Source organism: Triturus cristatus, chromosome 7 (assembly GCF_964204655.1).
Source record: "Triturus cristatus chromosome 7, aTriCri1.1, whole genome shotgun sequence".
In the NCBI taxonomy this organism is placed as follows: domain Eukaryota; kingdom Metazoa; phylum Chordata; class Amphibia; order Caudata; family Salamandridae; genus Triturus; species Triturus cristatus.
In genome coordinates, this window is record NC_140590.1 from 1,700,857,145 (window position 1) to 1,700,880,216 (window position 23,072).

General features: G+C 46.8%; 1 pseudogene; it reads right to left on the minus strand.

The window, feature by feature from the left end:
- LOC146812811 (protein mono-ADP-ribosyltransferase TIPARP-like) overlaps positions 1-23,072 on the minus strand; it is a 197,958-nt pseudogene that overhangs the window by 28,152 nt on the left and 146,734 nt on the right.

Here is a 23,072-nt window from a genome sequence, read left to right on the forward strand (position 1 = left end):
TACCCTTAAAAGGGACAAAGCCCCAGGTCCTGATGGATTCACTGTTGAGTTTTTCTCTCATTTCTCCCAACTTCTCCTTCCCAAATTGCCTAAACTCTTGACTTTTTTTTCACAGTCTGGTTCCGCTTCAGGTTCCTTCTTAGAAGCGCTCATTTGTCTTATCCCTAAAGACAATAACGATCCTCGTCTCTGCAAAAACTACAGACCAATTTCCTTGGTTAGTATTGATTTTAAAATCTTCTCAAAATCACTGGCATTACGCCTAGAATCCTTTCTTCCGGATCTTTTAGGTAAAGAGCAATCGGGCTTTGTGAAAGGTCGCTTTCTTACTGACAATACTTGTTTGTTTTTTGATATTCTTTCGAAATCTTCTCATTTATATGATCCTTTAGCAGCTATAGCATTAGATGCAGAGAAAGCATTTGACAGAGTGTACTGGCCATTTATTTTTTCATCCCTCAAATGGTTTGGCTTTGGTTCTAGAATTATTTCACAAATATCTCTTTTATATTCAAACCCTAAAGCTGCTATATTTGTCAATGGCCTTACCTCCTCGTACTTCTCCTTGGGCAGAGGTGTCCATCAGGGTTGTCATGGTGATGATATTTTAGTGTTTGTCTCTAATCCCTCTTCTTCATTACCTGCTTTTATATCTGAAGCACAATCTTATTCCTCAGTATCTGGTTATAAATTAAACAATGACAAGTGTGAAATGTTACCCTTAACTAAATTCACCTTTAAATAGGACTTTAAATCTACCAACTTCTCCTGGAACAAAGATCATATTAAATACTTGGGAACTTATTTTTCCCCTTCTATCCATTCTTCAGTTTCTATTAATTTTGATAATTGTTGTTCAAAAATGTCCTCCCTTATTGATAGATGGCATCCCTTGTATTTATCTTGGTGGGGGAGGTTGGATACCATCAAAATGATGCTATCCCCAATTGTCTTATTTACTGTTTCTAATATTCCTGTCACTATACCTCAAAAGTATTTCAAAAAGATTAATTCTTTGTTGTCTTCCTTTCTTTGGAGTAAGAAAAAGGCTTGAATGTCACTAGCAATGCTTAGGCGTCCTAAAACAGAAGGTGGGGTAAATTTCCCCAATTTCCCTTCTTATCATAAAGCTTTTATTCTTCGACAATCTTCTCATTGGCTTAACAAACCTTCTGCGGAATGTCCTCTCTGGGTATTACTTGAACAATCCTTTATTGCTCCCTTCTCAGAATTCCTCTCTTTTTCCAAGAAATCTCAGAAATTAGTTTCACCCATTATCAAATTTACTCATAATTTATTAGACCGTTTCTTATTAAAGAGCTCTTCTGATATCAATTCCCTTCTAAATTCCTCACTTTGGCACAATCATTGTGTGTTGATTAATAATAAATCCATATATTGGAGATCTTGGAGACAAAAGGGACTCCTCTGGGTTCATCAGCTTTTTCAAAATTACACAGTTTTATCTTTCTCCCAAGCTAAACGGATATTAAACTTCCCTACTTCTTTCTCTAATAAATATATTTTGTTACATTGCATCAGCTGTTAGGGTCCAGAAATGGGAAACATCTTGTGTCTGGGTTATATCACAGCATATATACGCATGACGGACAGCCAGCAGGCTTGGCTAGGCAGCATTGGGAGGAAGACATAGGGCAGAGCATAACAGATGAGCAGTGGAAATATTGTTGCCTCCAAACAGTGCAGAACTCGGCAAGTTGCAGGCTGAGAATAATACACTACAAATACTTACACAGACTATATTATACACCTGCGAAAAAACTCAGATTTAAGTTAGCGAGCAGTGATCGGTGCGAAAGGTGTAGGCAGGCAGGGGCAGGATTTCTGCATTTAGCCTGGGAATGCGCAAGTTCTTGACATTACGCTTTAGTCTCAGCCGCAGGAGTGAGTTGTTACGGGGCCATTGTCTTTCCGGGGGTACTTGCTGCTGCCTACTCGGGGACGTTCGTTGCTGCTAATTTTATTCCTTCGCTGCTGCTAGTTCACTGACCGGATCTTCGGTCTTTTATTGTGTTCCATTGTGTTTTTATTTGTACTTCTATCCGCATACCCTCATTTAAAAATACAGAATTCACTCACCTGCCGCTTGAGCGGGATCTTTCTCTCTCTCTCCTCCAAGTCACGAGCGCCATCTTGGATCGGTCTAGATCCGATACTTTGAGCGCCATTTTGCAACGCGCATCAACGCTCTCAGACGGGGAGACTATAAAATCAGAGTAATGCAAGCGCGCAGCTGTTCTTGACATTACGCTTTAGTCTCAGCCGCAGGAGTGAGTTGTTACGGGGCCATTGTCTTTCCGGGGGTACTTGCTGCTGCCTACTCGGGGACATTCGTTGCTGCTAATTCTATTCCTTCGCTGCTGCTAGTTCACTGACCAGATCTTCGGTCTTTTATTGTGTTCCATTGTGTTTTTATTTGTACTTCTATCCGCATACCCTCATTTAAAAATACAGAATTCACTCACCTGCCGCTTTAGCGGGATCTTTCTCTCTCTCTCCTCCAAGTCACGAGCGCCATCTTGGATCGGTCTAGATCTGATACTTTGAGCGCCATTTTGCAACGCGCATCAACGCTCTCAGACGGGGAGACTATAAAATCAGAGTAATGCAAGCGCGCAGCGGGCGCGCCTTAGGCGCGCCTTAGGCTGCAGGAACTTAGAAAGGCGCTGGAGGAAATAGCCAAGCATTCCTACAAAGACGCCCTTACAATATACAAAAAGGCTATCATTGCCCGAAAAAGTGCATTTTTCTCGGCTCAAATCGAAAATGCCAGCAATTCTGCTAGAGAATTGTTTTCAGTGGTTACCACTCTGTCCACCCCCTCTACGGGACCTGGGGTTGAACCCTCTCAGTCTCTTTGTAATGCTCTATCCAGCTTTTTCACTACTAAGGTGGCAGATATATATTCATCCTTTGCAGGGAACGTAGGGACAAGATCCAGAGTCTGCACTGGTGAAGAACTAGCCACTGATTATGAACCCTTCTCTTTCTTTGTTCCCACTACGCAAGATCAAATCAGCAGACTTATCTTTACTACCAAGTCTGGCTCCCCCTTAGACCCCTGCCCTCCTTCAGTGATGGCTAACCTCAGCGAGGTGATCTCGTATCCACTCATGAAAATCTGTAACACCGCATTTCAAACTGGTCGCTATCCAGATCCTTGGAAGAAGGCCGTGATCAAACCTCTTCTGAAGAAACCCTCCCTGGACCCCACAGCTCTGGCCAGCTATAGACCAATAGCGTGTCTCCCCTTTCCTGCCAAAATATGCGAATCTCTGATGAATAAACAACTCTCAGACTTCATCGATACTTACCAACTTCTCGACGAAACGCAGTTTGGCTTTAGGAAAGGTCATGGAACTGAGACCGCTTTAATAAAGGCCTCAGATGAGATCAGAGCCATTATGGACCAGGGAGGTGCGGCTGTCCTGATCCTGCTGGATTTGTCCGCAGCCTTTGACACGGTCGACCATGCTATTCTGGTCGACCGTGTCACAGCCCTGGGGATAAACGGTATGGCTAGAGATCTCATTTCATCCTTTCTTGCCAACCGTACCCAGACAGTGAAGTTGGGTAATTTCTATTCTCCTGTCTCTGCACTCCCCTGTGGAGTCCCACAGGGTTCCTCGCTAGGTCCAACGCTATTTAATATCTATGTAGCAGACTTAGCGAGGGTAATAAAGGCCCATGGGTTGCGACTTACATCATACGCAGATGACACCCAACTGGTTCTGGCAATCCACAAGGACGGCCCAGCGGTGGCAGCTAATTTTCAAAGGGCCATGCTTACTGTCAGTACCTGGATGTCCTCCAATTGTCTGAGGCTTAACTCGGACAAAACCGAGGTCATGACCTTTGGTAAACTCTCCCCGGATTGGTCCTCCGCCTGGTGGCCTAACCAGCTGGGCTCTCCTCCTGTCCCAGTTGAAAAGGCCAGAAACCTGGGAGTCATTTTTGACAGTAAGCTCTCATTTAACCTTCATGTCAACAAGGTTGTGTCATCTGCGTTCTTCATTCTAAAGAAAATTAGGAAAATACTGCCTTACCTTCCCACTTCAGCTGGGAAGACCCTGGTCTCCACCCTAGTGTTTTCCAAAATCGACTACGGGAATGCCCTCTTCCTTAATACTCAGAAATTCGTTCTATCTAAGTTGCAGTCCATACAGAATGCGGCTGCAAGAATTCTTCTTGACATCCCCCGCCGCCAGCCAACTACTCCAGCCATTCGTTACCTTCACTGGCTAAGAGTAGAGGGCCGTATTAAATTCAAGGCCCTCTGCATCGCCTATAAGGCAGTGCATGGCGTCGGTCCTATGTTTCTGACTGAAGCGTTCCAGTTGTATAGTCCCAAGAGACACCTGAGATCCGCCAACACTTGCCTGCTTCCAGTACCCCGCACGAGAACGGCAACCTGGGGAGACAGACGCTTCTTGGTTGCCACACCCAAACTCTGGAACCTTTTACCTCTCACCATAAAAACTGCCCCCAATCTGATAAGTTTTCGCAGGCTCTTATAGACATGGCTGTTTAATCAGTAATCCTGCGGCTCAGTCTCTCATTCTGTCACATGCGCCGAGACACCTTCGGGTATTTGTTCGCGCAATAAAAATCTAAAAAAAAAAGTATACAGGAATATTGGGATCAGGTGTTCGCAGCACTAGAGAAGATGGTTGCTATCAGCATAGGCAAGGACCCGCTCATTGCGTTATTGGGATACACTAAACAGCTGCCTCACACGCATAGAAAATACATAGCAATATCCTTATTGTTAGCAAAACGGAGGGTGGCATGTAGATGGGGGAGGGGTCGCGCGCCGAAGTTTAAGGAATGGTTAGCAGATCTGTTATATTGTCAAGAGCAGAGCACTACGTATGCTGAATTGTTACCACATGTCTCTAAGCCTAAGGATATTTAGGGGGCCGCTGCAAGACTATCTCCTGTCCCAGGACTCCGAGAGCACATGCACATAATGGACGGAGTCATAATTGAGGGCGATAAGCAGAAGCAGGACGTGCAGCTGACTTTGGACAATCATGCACGTAGGTCTGAGACACTACTCGGGGTGTTCAAGTGGCATCTGCATTAACAGCAATATATCTGTTTGGATATGCAGTCAAATATAGCGTGGTGCATAGGAAACTGGATATTTATGTAAGAAGTGGATCATAAGGCCTGCCGCCGACTTGTACTGTTTTTTTGTATTGCAAAATTCAAAAATAAAGTTTATAAAAAAATATATATATATATATATATATTTTGTTACAACATGCCTTAAACATAGCAATTCAGAAAATTATCCCTTCCTTGGGTCAACCGATGGATCCTTCCATCAATGCTTTTACCTTTCAAAGTTCTGGTCCCAAAGCCTCAGCAATTTACAAATATTTACATAAACCAACCCCTCGTAGAGATAAAACTAAAATAGAATTAGATTGGGAACGTGACCTTCAAGTGGATTGGCCTATTCCAGTTTGGAATCGCATTTGGCTTAAATTAAGCAAAACATCCAGAGCTGCCAATACCACACAAACACTCTTTTTTATTTATAATAGATTACTTCTCTCTCGCTCTCTTTTGCATAAGTTCAATATTGAACTCCCAGAATTTTGTTGGTCATGTGCAACCTCCAATGCTGATTTAAATCGCTTACTTTTTTATGTCCTTTTGTTCAAGGCTTCTGGAAGAAGGTCTGGAATCAAATTACCCAAATGTTTCAGTTGAGGGTTCCTTTCTCATTTACCAATATTTTCTTAGGCTCTTTATCTGAGGACTGGGTGAGCTGTTCTTTACCTTTACAGGTCTTTGACTTGCTTTTGGGAGTAGCTTTTCAACAGATTACCAAACACTGGAAAAAGTTAGCTGATCTGTCTTTTCAAGCTTGGTGGTATGCTGTGTGTCATAATCATAGGTTAGATACGGCTTATGTATTCCCAATTTCCTTAGCCCCCAAACGTCTGTTTATGTGATCCCCAGTTAAAGATTTTATAGATTTTCATTCTAAACTTTTTTCTGTACCTCAAATTTCGGACCAAGAAGAGTTGAAACCCCCCTGACATTCTCATTTGTTCTTATCTTCCTTATTGTTCTCAATACTGCTTTCATTATATTTTATGTATTGTTCTATTGCTTGACCAGATTTTTAGTATACTTGTATCTACGCTGTTATACTGATATAGGATGTTATCATCTATGTATATTTACTTTTTATTTTCTCCCCTTTTCCCTTTTCTTTTTCAATACATTTTATCCTTTTTAAACTAAAAAAAGTGATTTTTCTCGGCAAAGCTGGTGACTTTATTAGGCTTTGTTATTTAAATTTCTGGAATTAACTTTTAAGACACCAGATTTTAAGTTGCAAATGAACTGCACAGGGAAAGAATGCAGCTATATAGCTCTGAACCCAAAGGAATCCAGTTTAATTGGTTCCAGTGAACCAAATCCTTATTCTAAAACCCCATGGGAATTCAGCATTGTTCCAATTAACAGTACAGAAATGGAAAGTGCAATGGAAATAAGACTTGAGGCAAGGCAGTACCAAAGTGCTGAATGCAGATCAAGAAGACCCAGGTTCAGGATCCACCTCGTGTGAATCTGGGCAAATCACGTGCCCTGGACGCTTATTCCCCTACATTGGTAGCACCTAGAAAAACGTGATAGATTCATGCTTTGAGACATCGGTGCAAATGACACTTAAAGTAATATCTGTGCTAAAACAATTTAAATTGTCTCTGCGGCAGTCACTTCCTTTCCTTGGGTAATCTAAATTCTCATTGGGGAGTTTTTATTTATTTCCGAAATGGAGAACAGCGTATTTGAATATGCCTCACTGACTGCTTGCTGACTTAAACTGTTGTAAACAGTACTTTATTTTAAGGGTTTTAATGTGTCCTGCTTGTGGTATCATGTCTGTGCCATGCATTCTCTCCTTAGTTATAGGTCTCCTGCTGCTCAGCCAGAGTGACTGGGAGGTAATAGAATGGTGATGTGTGCATGGTTTGAGTGAGTGTCAGTTGGAATGCGTGGGCTGATCAGAAACGATGCTACTGCTGGTGTGGCCTACCTGCTTCCCTACCAACATCTACTACCTGTATTCTAATACTTTTAGCCTAAAGAATAAACTTGTTTCACCTTTACTCCTGGCTACACTGCATCCTCATTTGCCACACTGCTATTTGGGACACATTAATCACATTCATGAGACAATGAAGGGCGAACGGCAACAAGTTGTAGCTGACTGCATCTGCACAAGTCCAGCACATCAATTTTCCAGCTCTTTACACTGGCCTGTGCCAGTTTGCCATGTCCCCCTGGGCTAGTGCGCATATGATGCATGGGAATTGCCCGCATTATTTATATAATCCGTCAGCTCTGGGAGGAATAGCTTTATGACCATGATTCGTGTTTTCCATGTACATGAATCTGGTGATTGGCAAACCTAATGTACAGAGTAAGTAGTACACAGCCTTTCCAATGAATGTGCATTAGGCGGAATTTGACCTTGCTGCTCTCTCAGGCACAACAGTGAATGCTTGTGCTGAATACTGCAGAGTGCATGAGTTCCGACTGCCTTCTTGGGTCAAATAACATTGCATTGGCAAGGCTGGTAGAATCGGATACCATTGTTTTCTAAACATGACTGTGGTGGACTCTGTTGACCTGTTCAGCACTGAACTGGGAACTGGGAGAAATAACTGCATCCAGGCATTTGTGCAAGCACTGGCAAACCTGTACAAAAGCATGCAAATCGGGTTTGCGTACACCTAAGGTGGCACATAATGCCGGATCTATTGACTTTGTCAATGCTTGTTTCTTTCTGGTGAGCTGCAAAGTGGACTAGAGCAGCTGGCATAGCACCAGACAAGATTGGATGATGCAGCGTGCAGGATCATTCCCCCTTGCAATAAATAAATAATAATAATAATTTGAAAAATCAAACATGCTAGTCTGTTTTTTATTTCTACTTTACAATTGTTGTTTGGGCCTACTTTCCTGCTAAGGGAGGGGTCAGCTCATCGTGACAGAGAGAACAGCTTCATGTAAATAATCAAAGCTGGGCTAAAGCAGCAACACTGAAAAGCCGTTTAGCTTAGCTTTTTATCCAAGGTAGAGGTGCTGCCAGCCTAATTGCCTTTACCCGCGGGAGTTAACAGCTGTTAATTACCCTGCCCTTATTATGGGCCTGAATGAAAGAGAGTAATTGAACATCTGTTACTGCCCGCAGTGTCTATAACAAAGATTAATTAAGGTTCTTATCCAAGACTAGTGGCCTTCACCCTTTAATATCAATAAGCCACCCAGGGTTAATTCTGAGGCAGGTAAAACCAATATTAACCGGTGCTATCATCTAGGCTTTGCCTGCCTGGACGATAGCACTTTCCAACGGAAGGTCATCTCATCCAAAACAGATCCTGTTACTGATGTGAAGAAAATATTCTGGTACCATTAATTGCAGAATCGCCAACCAGCTGTAGCACTTTCAGGTGAAGGTAGTACGCCATCATTACAAGGTCTCACCACGAGATACAAACACGGGTCACAGGATCATAGGTGACCATTATAGAACATCTGTACCCAGCTAAAACAACTTAGCAGCTTCTGATAGCACTGCTAAAGAAACAAGCATTGGCATAGCCAAATAGGTCTCGCCTTTGGGACCTTATAAGTGTTTAGCCATGCAACACTTGATGTTGTTGCACCAAGGATATTGTGCTGCATAACTAAATACTTATAAGTTCCCAAAAGCGAGACCTATTGGCTATGCCAATGCTTGTTTTTGTTGTGTTTCCTCTGAAGTAGAAAGATCTTCGACGCAAATCTGATTGGAATTGATTTTCACCCTGTAGTGTCAGGAGATGGTAGCGACTTGTGGAGTACCATGACATCTTTAAGGGGTTACAGTACTGGAGGAGAACAGGAGATCAGACAAATTCATGTCACATTATTAACATTAATGCGGGGAAGAAAAAGTATTCAATAGACTAATTTCTGCCAAAATTCCTGTTCTGAACAGGGATTGCCTGTGTAGGACTCTGAGGGAGTAGATCACGAGTATTAATGTGACGTGGAAACTGAAGACACCGGAAGGCGGTGAAAGCTACGGAGAGTCAAACTCGAAAAGAGAAAGCACACTGGAGATGAAAGAGAGGTGTAAATTAAGAAAGAGACAGATACTGGTTGGAGATGGGGTGTAAGGGGAAAAGAAAAAGAGGACAACAAGGAGAGAGAAGGAAATGAAAGCAGGGGTGCGCACGCGACGGCAAACACGCGAGCGCCAAAAGTGAAAGTAGCCAGGGTCCAGATGGAGCCTCGGGAGCTGAAAGCTGCCAGCTGCACGCGCTTGTGCGCGTAACAGCAAGCTGGTGGCCGGCTGCCTCTGGGTAGCACTTCCAAAACCCGCTTGCTAAATGTCTCGCTTGAGACAGCGCATGCGCTGGCTCAGGTGAGACCTAAAAACTGGGAGCCAGATGTACTAACCATTTGTAAATGCTCCGATTAGCAAAATTTGAGCAAATGCAACAGCAAAATAGGTTGTTTATAGCCATTTTATGCCATTTTAGGACTAGGTGAACTTTTAACAACTTCTAAAATGCGATTGGGGATACCAAATTGGAACAGATGTGTTGTTGGCCTCCCTGCCAAACTACAAAGCTGCATCATATGTATCAATGGTTTGCAGCTGAAATTTCAAGGGCAAACCACTGAAAGGTTACCATCTCTAAGTTGGGGGTGGTATCACCTTCACAACAAGGAAGAGGTCCCCTTTGGACAGCTGCCAACTTACAGAGAAACTTTAAATAAAAAATGTTTTAAAAAAAGTTTAAAGTAGCCACGTATCGCCTATGATTTTTTTTTTCTTTTTTCTTTTAAATCACCGACATGGCAGTCTGATGACCCTTGCAGACCACCATTACTGTGATTGTGGCCAATTGGTCTGAGGCCAATTTGTGACCTACCTAATGACAATTAGGTGGGTCAATTTGTAACTCAAATCTGATTCAGAATTTTTCAGGCCAGCCTATCAGTACATAAGTTGGTTTGCAAAATTTCACACGTGTCACAATTTGCGACCAATGCAATTATACATATGGCCATGGGTTTGACTCAACAAAAACATGTCTATGAAATGTTTACCAGCTTGAAACACCAGTCCTTATTCTTTACCAAGAGTAAATTCAACAAATGCCATCATGGTATGCTACAACAGCTACACAAGGTAACTGCAGATAATGTTCCAATTTTATATTTACCTTTTCTTCTGCTTCTGTTATAATGCATTTTAGTGTGTTGTTAATTTGAGCAAATATACTTCTTTATTGTACTATACTCTGAATTCACAAACTACCTGGAAACAAGGTCTGGTAATGTCAACTTTTTCAATGAATATAAGACAGCAATGAAGTCAATGGAATAAATCCCCATATGTAAAGAGGGGTATGGTTTGAGTGGCACAGTCGCTAAACATGAGGAATGTGTTTCATCGGGGAGAACCTGTCTTTGAGCTGCCACTATAGAGCTCACTGGATGGAAGTGTAAGTAGTTTGTTTTACAGGTTGTCCTTGATGGTGTGGGTGATTGACAGGAGGAACACAAGCACATGCCTTCATTTATACACCAGTACACTAAGCTATTTATTCTCATAACAGGAAACAAGCACTCACTTTCATATACACATCAATGCCAGCATTCATTCCCCAACACTGTGCCAGCAAGTAACTGTATTAGTGGAAGCAATCACACAAGTGCATAAGGACCATCATAGTGCTGCGTGTGATAACATTCAAATACAAATGCCTGCTGCCAACATTGAGATTAGTGTCTAAATGCAAGGCAAGTATACCCAACACCAGAGTACTAATGCAAGCATTCAAGCAACAGCATGCTAGTTCAAGTATTCACATAGTTGCTTGCTAGTGCAATGCAATAGTTCACACACCAGTATGCAATAGTAATGATGAATAGTCTCCATACTAGTGCAGGCATCCAGAACACATTTGTTTCCCTCTCACCAGGTGTATTTCCGCCAGAGGATTCTGTTTTGGATTCTGTATATTCTGCAGATCAGAACCAAGTCTTTGGACATGGTTTGGTGAAAGTGGGACTCAATGTCCATGAAATCCCTCTCCGTCCGACGCACAGGAACTTTCAGAAAAGTAGACTCTGGGTTCCATAACTCCATCTCCCAGATAGAAGGGTAAGACCCTGTGTAGCTGTGGGAGTAAGGAAGGGTGCCAGGATCTTTCTCCATCACTGTCCTACAAAGTGAAGTTACACAAGAGGATGAAATATTAAATGATGGCCATAAAGACTGGAAAGAGGGCAATGAACAACGACGGTGGAAAGAAAGATCAAACAGTGAAAGAACCATAGAGAATTGAAAGAAGGCAAGACCGAACTAGGGCAAAAAATGGTTTAAATTAAAAGACAGGACAAACGAGAGGTAAAAATTGCAAGATGAACATAGTAACAGAACCTGAAGAGGGAAACAATAATTTAAAGCATGAAAATGGAGGGAAATAACTGAATAGCAGGAAAAAGAGAGAAACTAAAAGACCATAAAGAGGAGGAAACGTGGTGAATACTAAAAGACTATCATAGAGCAGAGAAAGAAGGCATCAATGAATATGAACTATTTTAATATCCAAAGAATCCTAATGAAATGGATATCCTAGTTCGTTAATGAGATATATATATAGGTCAATGTCTCTCCCTGTGATTCACAATCATATAGAAATCATTGAACATCAATTAGGATCTTTTTGAAAAGGGCTTGGGAGAACTGATGAATGCATTAATGACAACGAGGGTAAATACAGTTAGGAGGTGGGAGCTTCATTTTATGAGAAGAAAGTAATGACCTCCAGGCTATATTTACACTATGCTACTCATGTTGCTGATCACAACCTAGTTTTGGGAATTAGGTGAACCTCACTACTCACACCATTAAGAATGGACAGACCTTGGAATAATGTGACCCCTGTGCCCAAACCACTGGCTAAGAAAAATGGGTCAACCCACTAATTCCAGATGTGAAAAGATCTCAAGGAGATGTAGTACCTCCTTATTTTGCAAATTTGAACTAACAAAAACGCCGACATGTATGAAAAGGGTGTAACTACTATTTTTGATAGCTCGCTTCTGTAGAAATAAGTAACAGAATGAAGGGCATCTCTAAACTGGTTAATACCAAAGCACCACACCATAAACAGTAGCAAAAGTCTAATATTTTCTTAGCTATACAGATGCTAGAAAGAAATTAATTATATATATTTTTTTTAATGATTCGGCCAAAGTTCTACAAGTTTCTTCATCATCATCAACCATTTAACTTCCCAAAAGAAGATGAGATCTGTACAAAAGTAACAGTGGAAGCTCCAGTCTCTCTGGATATCAGTGCACAAATTCTAGATTTTATGGTTACCTAACAAGTTACCTTCATTAACACTCTTTCTAATGTGAACTCTATCTTACTAAACATTCCTCACTCAGCAATATTTCTACGTGGTGCTAGAAGACGCTGTGTGGCTCCGAGTTTGCTTCATACCGCACCGGAAGTGGAGACAGTGGGTAAAAAATGATGGACTAGAATGCTGCACCAAATGACAGCCAGGGATTATTCTTTTTGCAAGCATCCCTACCATCATATTTTGTGTGATTGATGTTATCCCCTAAGTGGCTAAGGATATGCCTAGACATGGGTCCCTTGCTCACTCTACCATAGAATCCAAGCTATACTTTACTGATGAGGGCTATGAAGGCCGAAACCGGTCGGAGGTTGCTTGTGTTCCCTTTTGGAGCGGCACACATTTGCATTAGGTGTGCCTTTGTCTAAAGTTGTAGCGTGGGTGAAAAACGATGGAATGCTACCCTGAGCCAGTGGTTAAACATTTTGCAAGCATTCCTCCCCTCACCTTTGTGTGACTGATTAATAAAAAACGTACCCAGACGGGGCAAGCTTCAAATCTCATGGCTAGACAGGCTCATGAGTATTAAAATGAAATTCTTACCTTGTCTCTTATAGGTACGATAGAAGGAGGCTTGGGATTTCCCAATATCACACACTACTAATAAGCATACAATCACGATGAGCCCCAGACTTGGCCAAGCGTTGGTACACAGAACCATGGGTGATCTTGAAGTAAGATTGCACCTCCATCCCCTTGCATTACCTTGACTGGCTGCCCTGCAAACAATCAATCAATCAATCAATCAATGGCATTTATAAAGCGCGCTACTCACCCGGGAGGGTCTCAAGGCGCTGGGGGAGGGGGTATGTTACTGCTCGAACAGCCAGGTCTTGAGCTGCTTTCTGAAGGAGAGATGGTCCTGGGTTCGCCGAAGGTGGGTGGGGAGGGAGTTCCAGGTCTTGGCAGCCAGGTAGGAGAATGATCTTCCTCCAGCGGTGGCTCTGCGGATGCGTGGAATGCTGGCGAGGGCATGGCTGGTCGATCGTAGCTGGCGGGTGGGCGTGTAGAAGGTCATGCGGTCGTTGAGGTACTTGGGGCCCAGGTCGTGGAGAGCCTTGTGTGCGTGGGTGAGGAGTCTGAACGTGATTCTCTTGCTGACGGGGAGCCAGTGCAGGTCTCTCAGGTGTCCGGTGATGTGGCTGTGTCGGGGGAGGTCTAGGATGAGTCGTGCCCAGGCGTTCTGAATGCGTTGGAGTCTTTTTTGAAGTTTGGCTGTGGTTCCGGCGTAGAGGGTGTTCCCGTAGCCCAGTCGGCTGGTGACGAGTGCCTGGGTAACGGTCTTCCTGGTTTCGGTGGGGATCCATCTGAAGATCTTGCGGAGCATGCGCAGGGCGTTGAAGCATGAAGATGAGACGGCGTTGACTTGTCTGGTCATCGACAGGGAGGAGTCCAGGATGAAGTCCAGGTTGCGTGCGTGGTCCGTTGGTTTGGGACCGGTGCCCAGGGCCGGGGGCCACCAGGAGTCGTCCCAGGCGGAGGGTGATGATCCCAGGATGAGGACTTCCGTCTTGTCTGAGTTCAGTTTAAGACGACTGTTCCTCATCCAGTCGGCGACGTCTTTCATCCCTTCGTGTAGGTTGGCTCTGGCGGTGGTGGGGTCGTTGGTGAGGGAGAGGATCAGCTGGGTGTCGTCGGCGTAGGATATGATGTTGAGGTTGTGTTGGCGTGCGATGGCTGCGAGGGGGCTCATGTAGACGTTGAAGAGGGTTGGACTGAATGAAGATCCTTATGGTACGCCGCAGATGACTTCGGTGGCCTCGGATCTGAACGGGGGGAGGCGTACTCTCTGGGTTCTTCCGGCGAGGAACGAGATGATCCACTCCAGTGCTTTCTCTCGGATTCCGATGTTGCTGAGGCGCTTCACGAGGGTGTGGTGGCAGACAGTGTCGAACGCCGCAGAGAGGTCCAAGAGGATGAGGGCCACTGTTTCCCCATTGTCGATCAGGGTTCTGATGTCGTCGGTGGCTGCGATGAGGGCGGTCTCGGTGCTGTGGTTGGCCCGAAACCCGGACTGCGAGGGGTCGAGGGATTCGGTCGTCTCGAGGAAGGCGGCAAGCTGTCTGTTGACGGTCTTCTCGATGACTTTGGCGGGGAAAGGAAGGAGCGAGATGGGATGGTAGTTCTTGAGGTCAGTGGGGTCCGCCGTTGGTTTCTTCAGGAGGGCGGTAAGCTCGGCGTGCTTAAAGCTCTGCCGGGAAGGTGGCGGTGTGGAAGGAGGAGTTGATGATGTCCCGGAGATGGGGTGCGATGATGGCGTCGGCTTTGTTGAAGACGTGGTGTGGGCAGGGGTCAGTTGGTGATCCGGAGTGGATGGAGTTCATCGTGCGGGTGGTGTCTTCGGTGCTGATCGGGGTCCAGTTGCAGAGGGTGGTGGTGGCGGGCGTTGGTTCGGTGATAGGGTGCGTGGTCTGTGTGTTGAAGCTGTTGTGTATGTCGGTGACCTTGCGGTGGAAGAACGCAGCCAGTGAGTTGCACAGGTCTTGCGAGGGCGTGATGTCGTTGTTTCCGGCGCTGGGGTTGGAGACCTCTTTGACGATGCTGAAGAGTTCCTTGCTGTCGTGGGCGCTGTTGTCCAGTCGTTCTTTGAGTGCCGATTTCTTGGTGGTGCGGATCAGCTGATGGTGTTTGCAGGTGGCGTGCTTGAGGGCGGTCCTGTTGTCTATGGTCTGGTCGAGCCTCCAGGCTTTCTCGAGGGTGCGGCAGTTCTTCTGGGATTTCTTGAGTTCTTCGGTGAACCAGGGGGTTTTCTTGCTGCCGGGTCTGCTGGGAGGGTTCTTTAGTTGTTCGAGGTCGTTGGCGCAGGCGGTCAGCCACTTGGTGAGGTTGCTGGCTGCTTCGTTGGGGTCCGTTGTGTTGGTGGGAGTGTTCTGGCTGAGGGAGGCTGTGAGCTGCTCGGTGGTGATCTTGCTCCAGCTCCGGCGGGGAACCTGTTGCGGGTGGTAGTGGGTTGTAGTTTTTCTGAAGCTGAAGTGGACGCAGCTGTGGTCGGTCCAGTGGAGTCCGGTGGCGTGGCTGAAGGAGATGTGCTTGCTGGATGAGAAGACGGGGTCGAGCGTGTGACTGGCGTAGTGGGTGGGAGTGTTCACCAGTTGCTTGAGTCCGAGGTTGTCGAGGTTTTCCAGCAGGGCGGTGGTGTTTCTGTCGTTGTTGTTCTCCAGGTGGAAGTTGAGGTCCCCTAGGAGGATGTAGTCAGCAGAGGGCAGGGCGTGCGGGCTGATGAAGTCTGCGATGTCTTCGCTGAATTGTGTGTGTGGTCCCGGGGGTCTGTAGATGAGGGTGCCTCAGAGGGTGGTCTTGGGGTCAGTGTGTATCTGGAAGTGCAGGTGTTCAGCGGCGGTGAAGGTTTCGGCGGAGTTAGTCGAGATGCGGATGGTGTTCTTGTGTACGATGGCGATGCCTCCTCCCGTCTGGTTGATGCGGTCCTTCCGGGTGATCTTGTATCCGTCCGGGATGGCTATGGCGATGTCGGGTGCTGAGGAGGCGTTCATCCAGGTTTCGGTGAGGAAGGCGATGTCCGGTGCTCTCGCGTCGAGCAGGTCCCAGAGTTCCACGGCGTGCCTGTGGACGGAGCGGGTGTTCAGCAGGAGGCACTTCAGGTGGTTGCTGCTGGTGCTCAACTTGGCGGGCGTGGTGCTGGTCCGGAGGCAGGTGAATCGGCAGGCTTGGCAGGTGAAGGGTCCGTGGGTGTGTTTCGGGGTGGCTCGGTAGCAGGCAGGGTTCCAGCCGGCATTGAGTGCGTTGAGGGTGGCGGCGTCGTAGGTCCGTCGGGAAGTCTTGCATCGGCGGGGGCCAGGGGTCCTGGCGCTGGGCGCGGTCCAGGCGTGGACGGGCGCAAACGGGCTTGCCTTAGGCGTGCCTTTGGCACGCAAGCGGCGCGCCCGCTGCGCGCGGCCGCTGCGCGCGGCCGCGCAGCGGTCGCCATAAGAGGGAGGGAAGGGAGGAGGGGTCAACTGGAAGGACCAGTAGGGGCAGGGGGGCGGGGCCGCACGGGAGGCAGCGGTGGGAAAAAAACGGCGCAGGGAAGGAGTGCACTGACCAGGGCAGGCAGCACAGGCACACGGGGCACAGGGGGAAAAAAGGGGCACACAGGCACATGGGGTACAGAGAGGAAAAGGGCACACAGGCACACGGGGTACAGTTCAGCTATCAGGCGTCAGGTGAAGAAGCAAGGCGGAGCTGCAGCGGTGGGGGAAGTGACCTACCCGAGGGTCAAGGGTCACTGACTCCGCCGCACAGCGGTCGCCATAAGAGGGAGGGAGGGGAGGAGGGGTCAACTGGAAGGACCAGTAGGGGCAGGGGGGCGGGGCCGCACGGGAGGCAGCGGCGGGAAAAAACGGCGCAGGGAAGGAGTGCGCTGACCGGGGCAGGCAGCACAGGCACACGGGGCACAGGGGGAAAAAAGGGGCACACAGGCACACGGGGTACAGAGAGGAAAAGGGCACACAGGCACACGGGGTACAGTTCAGCTATCAGGCGTCAGGTGAAGAAGCAAGGCGGAGCTGCAGCGGTGGGGGAAGTGACCTACCCGAGGGTCAAGGGTCACTGACTCCGCCGCGCAGCGGTCGCCATAAGAGGGAGGGAGGGGAGGAGGGGTCAACTGGAAGGACCAGTAGGGGCAGGGGGGCGGGGCTGCACTGGAGGCAGAGGCGGGAAAAAAACGGCGCAGGGAAGGAGTGCGCTGACCGGGGCAGGCAGCACAGGCACACAGGGTACAGGGGAAAAAAGGGGCACACAGGCACACAGGGTACAGAGAGGAAAAGGGCACACAGGCACACGGGGTACAGTTCAGCTATCAGGCGTCAGGTGAAGAAGCAAGGCGGAGCTGCAGCGGTGGGAGAAGTGACCTACCCGAGGGTCAAGGGTCACTGACTCCACAGCGCAGCGGTCGCCATAAGAGGGAGGGAGGGGAGGAGGGGTCAACTGGAAGGACCAGTAGGGGCAGGTGGGCGGGGCCGCACGGGTGGCAGCGTCAGGAAAAAAACGGCACAGGGAAGGAGTGCGCTGACCGGGGCAGGCAGCACAGGCACACGGGGTACAGGGGGAAAAAAGGGGCACACAGGCACACGGGGTACAGAGAGGAAAAGGGCACACAGGCACACGGGGTACAGTTCAGCTATCAGGCGTCAGGTGAAGAAGCAAGGCGGAGCTGCAGTGGTGGGGGAAGTGACCTACCCGAGGGTCAAGGGTCACAGAGACCCCATTATCTGGACCTGCTTTCCTGCATGTCTGTTACGCTGAATACTGGAACCTAATAGCCAAATATAATAAAGGCACATTTCCCTCAGCATTGACATCACTAGCCCTGAACCCTGATTTCAGGCCTTGACAAAAAAAGAGATACCAAAGGGGATGATGGACGTCCATCATCCCCTTTGGTATCGCTTTGACAAAAAAAGAGACAGGCTTCAGCAGATGGCAATCCCATGATCTACCCTTACTAGGAGAACTATTTGAGAATGGCAAACTGCTCAGCAGGGAGATATGTGTGGAGAGGTTTGACATCACTCATACAGATGACTATCAGGTGGTCAACTATTGCATTGGGTAGGTGTGTGACCATTAATGAAGCTTCAGACTTCAGAGCTAAAATTCAATAGATTACATTTTTCTGAACAGAAACTTGTAGCATATAAACTCACACAAATAACTCCCAACCGAGTCAGAAACATATTTACTATCCAACTCGGACAAACACCACCAGGAATACAATTAGGAATAGTCCCTGTTTCCAAAAAGGATATGTTCACAGAAGGCGGCTTGTACCATACAAGCCTCAGAAAACCATAAAATTGTTGCCAGACCTACAGGTCTAATGACCTCATTTATTTGAGCTAACTGTAATGTGCTTGACCCATAAACTGTGATCCTAGGCAAATATTTTATTTTGCTGAGTCGTCTTTTTCTTCATTATCACAAATAAGAGAACTTTCAAATATGTGAGTTCAGCATGCCTGGTCTACAAAAACTCTTTTGTTTTAATTTAATAGACTTAACTTTGCTCCATGTATAGTAACAGTCTAGCCCACAAATAGGGTACACCGGACCCCTGCCTTCCGTCTTAGTTCACTAATAGCATTGTCATTAGAATGGGAACAATAAGGTTTCTCAGTTCATGTATGAAAATTTTCACTTTTAATAAATATACTACTAAAGCATGACGTGGTAGCACACTCATTTCCAGATTGCACATTTTATATTGAGATGGCCACAAACCTTCCTACTGATGTGCACTCCAAATGAAAAAACTATATAGCCTAAAAAGGATAATTTGAGGAAATCAAGTTTCAGCAAACATTTGTCATTTGCACATCACCAAGCAAAGTCCTCTGATTGTGGTTATGTTATTAAAATCTTTGATTCCATCACCATTCAGATTTACAAACCAATTGTGCTTCCCAAATTGTAGACATATTTTGAAATATGTGTAAAGTTTATATACAAAGTATTACAATGTGTGTTAGAAAAAGACCTGGCATCCTACAGCTTTTCATTTCACACTCCCTGTACCATAGCATGATTGTCAGACAGTTCATTGTACAAAATCGTCTAACCTTGTTGTCAGAGAAAGAAAAGTGAACACCAATCTCCAGGATAAAAAAGCAACAATTTGTAAAAATACATAAGCTAAGATTTGACATCTGTCTTTGAACACACAGCAAACGTAACAAGATAAAAACAAGATTTCAAGGCATCTCTAATGCTTGTTCAATTGCTCAATGAACAGAATATCTGTTCTTTGCCAGCTGGACCTCGCTCCCCAGAATGTGTTGGGAGTCTCTAAAAATAGCTCTCGCAGATATAATCCGAGGACTGTAATACATCTAGTCAATAGAAAATGTGCAAAGCTTCTGACCAATAGATTAAAAGACCTGGTCTGAAGGGATACACAGGTTGACCGAATAACTTCTCACAAGGCATGAGGCTTCTGAATGCCTAAAACAAACAGGTGATCTTATCTATTTTAATTAAATCATTGAAAAAGATACTGCAATGGTAGCTCAACTTTTCTAACACTTTCCATTCTATACAGTGACATTATCCTTTGCTGGCTCTAGATTTGTGATTAAAGATAAATAAAAGGGGGTCCTTTATGAAACTTCTTTTATATTCAAATTTGTTACTAGTTCTGACAGAGTGGATAGATTTAAATAGGACAGTCATAAGGGGTATCATCTTTCACTGCTAATATTTTGCAATAACTAAAAGCCCTTCTGGCAAATGAAGATAATATTCATCTAACTAGACCGTGACAAGACAGGGTGTAAAATAATTTTTAGTACTCTCTCTATGACATGCCAATGACTGTCCACTTGTCAAGAATGGTAATAGTTAATATTTTTATTTTTTTAATGGAACGCCATCCTCTCAGAGGTTCAGGCCTACATGATAAAATAAAAACCACAAAATAGAGTCATTACTGTTCTTTGCAAACATGACCTTTGAAACTGATCACAAAATACTCTATGCATTTGTGTGTATTATGTATGTATATATATATAAAAATACACACACACACATATATATTCATATTCGCTAAAAAAACAATGGGTTAAATAATAATATTTATAAACTAAAATACCCTGAAATTCACCAGTGAACTTCCGGCTCCATCATAAATGTGGTGAATTTCATTTTTTTCTAGTTTATGTTGCAACGGACTTTGTCTCCTAACTATGACGTCACTATAACTTTTGTTTTTTCCAAAGTGTGTGTGTGTTTGTGTGTGTGTGTATATATATATATATGGTTAAAAAAGAAAGGTTGAAGTAATGTTATCGTTTGGTGAAATTGTCAGTGACAAGATTAACATTTAGAACTAAAACAAAATACAGAAATTCACATATGGCATTACTCATGACATGTCCTATGACATCATTGATGACATCTCAAATGACATCACCGGTTGCATTAATAAGGCACTTTTGAGCAAATGGTGTGTTCTAGTGAAGACTTCACCCTGATAACCATTCTTCCTACGTGTCCTGAAGACAGAAAGTGATGGGAGAGAGGAAACTCCATTTCTTACATGTAATCTTCATTTCACTTCGTCCTACTCATCTTCGTCACAGCCATTACTCATGAGGTGGTCCCTCCACAAGGCAGGAAGTAAAAGCTCAGTACCATGCAAGAATACAAGCTTCACCCAACCTGCTGGGAGCTGTAATAGACTAGCATTCCCAACATTCCTTCTGACCTATCTGGTGAGAGAGCTGGTCTGAAAGCAGACAGTCAAGGGAGAGTGGGAGGGTCATAATGATTGTGATGAGGACATATAGGGCAGAAAGTAATAATTATTATCTGGTAACTGAGATGTTATCCCAGAGCCCCCTTCGCCCTCCTCCCAGTCATTACTTATAAGGTGTACCACAGCAAGAACTGGGCCTTTCAACTATGAAAAAAAGAACGCCTTAAACCACTATTGCTGCAACACCCAGTAATTTTATAAGAGACAAAAACAAAATTTAAGATAAAACAGAACTGTCCAAAAGAAAACCATTCCAACTACAGACTCTGAAGATTGTACAAACGCTTTAAGAGAAGCTCAAGTTGCTGCCTCACAAATTTAAACATGATGGACTCAGTGAAACCCTGCCCAAGAAGCAGCCAGAGCCTACATGGAACTACCTCGAGGAAATTTCAAGTCATGCAATTACTCATTTTGCCACATTCATTTTGAAATTCATGAAGTCAGCGCAGAATTGAGGAAGAGCACGGAGATACTTAGTGTTCTAAAAGGAAATAAGTCAGTGAAGAACGGAGCCAAACTTTTTCCTTGATGCTTCACAAAAAGATATTGAACCCTTAGAGTTACTGCTCTAGGAAGAAAGCAGGAGAAAAAGTCTTAATGAATTCAGAAGTAGGGGCGTGGCTTACCACGCAGCGAGAGCGGACATGCCCGGGTAGAGCTCCTGCCTGAGCTCGCCTACACCGGGCCTTTTATCCGCTAAAATCCTCCTTTTTCTGGCCCAAAACTGCCGGCGGACCTGATTCGGCATCTGCTGCATGCCCTGGCCAAGTTTGGGGCACATCGGAGGCACTGCGCACCACCGGCGCCGACGGCGAGGCTGGGGCCGCCCTGGGGAGCCTGCGCCTGGGGAGGACGCCTGCGCGAGTCCGCGGCTTGAGGCGACACACCAGGCCTCGAGGGACTCGGCGGCCTCCCGCGATCCAACACCATAGCTGGCCCTGATTTGCTCCCTGCTACATGCCCTGGCCAAACTTGGGGCTCCTTGGAGACGTCGCGCGACGCTGCCACCAACGACGGGCCTGGCGCCGCACTGACGAACCCGCGCCTGGGGACGGCGCCTACGCGAGTCCGCGGCTTGAGCTGCCCTCGCAGGCCTCACGCTGCGGCATAGGATACGCCCTGCGACTGCTGTCGTGACCCCCTGCGAGGCGGACACAGCGACCGGGGGCTCCTTGGGGGCCCCCCTCCCCCGTGGGCAGACTCCGGACGATGGCGGCGACGACGGCGGACTGGGAGCGGCTTCAGCCGCCTGCGTGGATGCCCTCTGCGGTGCCCAGTGGACAGGCAAGTCGGCGGACGGGGGCCTGGGGGCCGGCGGGGTAGACCCGGAGAGGGGACGGACACCGGAACCTGAGGAGGAGACGGCGACCCTTGGACCCGCGGCGCGACGCGCGGAGCTCACCCCCCCCTCCCCCCCCGCTCTGACCTGAAGGCTGCTGCACCGTAATCTGGCCTCCTTCGCACAGGCCCCCCATAGACCAGCATGCCACGCCGCCTGCGGCCGCACTTGCGCTGACGAACCTCTGAGAGATTGGACCTGATCGGAGCTGCACAGGTGCCCTGCTCCCCTGGGACGAGACCTTTGCCCTGCGCTGCTTGGAGCTACTAACTCTACGGCAGGTGAGACGTGGCTCCCAACGGCGATCCCGGAGACGCCGGGGTGACCTGTCGCGGCCGACGGGCCCCTGACGCACAACACCGGGGGTCATTAACTTGCGCTCGCCACCAGCCCCATGCCGGGAGGAGCGCGGACACGCACTGGATCGGGATCTGCGGTGGCAAAGGGGAGACAAACGAAAACGGCGCACAAGATGGATGCCGACCACGTGGCGGCGAAGCTGGACAGCGTCTTGGCGGCCATGGAGCGGATGGAAGAGTCGCTGCAACAGACGCGCGCCTCCCTGGAGACCAGAATCGATGGCGTGGCGATTGACCTGACCCACCTCCGCGCCGACCACAAGAAGCTGCAGGCCCGCACTAAGACACTGGAAGATGGAGTGGCAGCGGTTGAACCATTGGTGGCGCAAACAGACAAAAAGGTGCATGACCTCCTCACCAGAATGGACCTCTTGGAGGGCAGGGCTGAGGATGCGGAAGGACGGGCACGACGAAACAACATTCGCCTCGTGGGCATCCCAGAGAAATGGGAGGGAGCGGATCCCGCACGTAGGGTCGAGGACTGGTTACGAGACCTTCTTCCAGCTGGCACACTTTCCCCCCACTTTGTGGTGGAGAGAGCCCACCGAGTGCCCATGCGGCCGCTCCCTCCGGGCTCTAACCCCAGGCCATTCCTCCTTAGAGTACTCAACTACCGGGATCGAGACGCGATCCTACGCGAA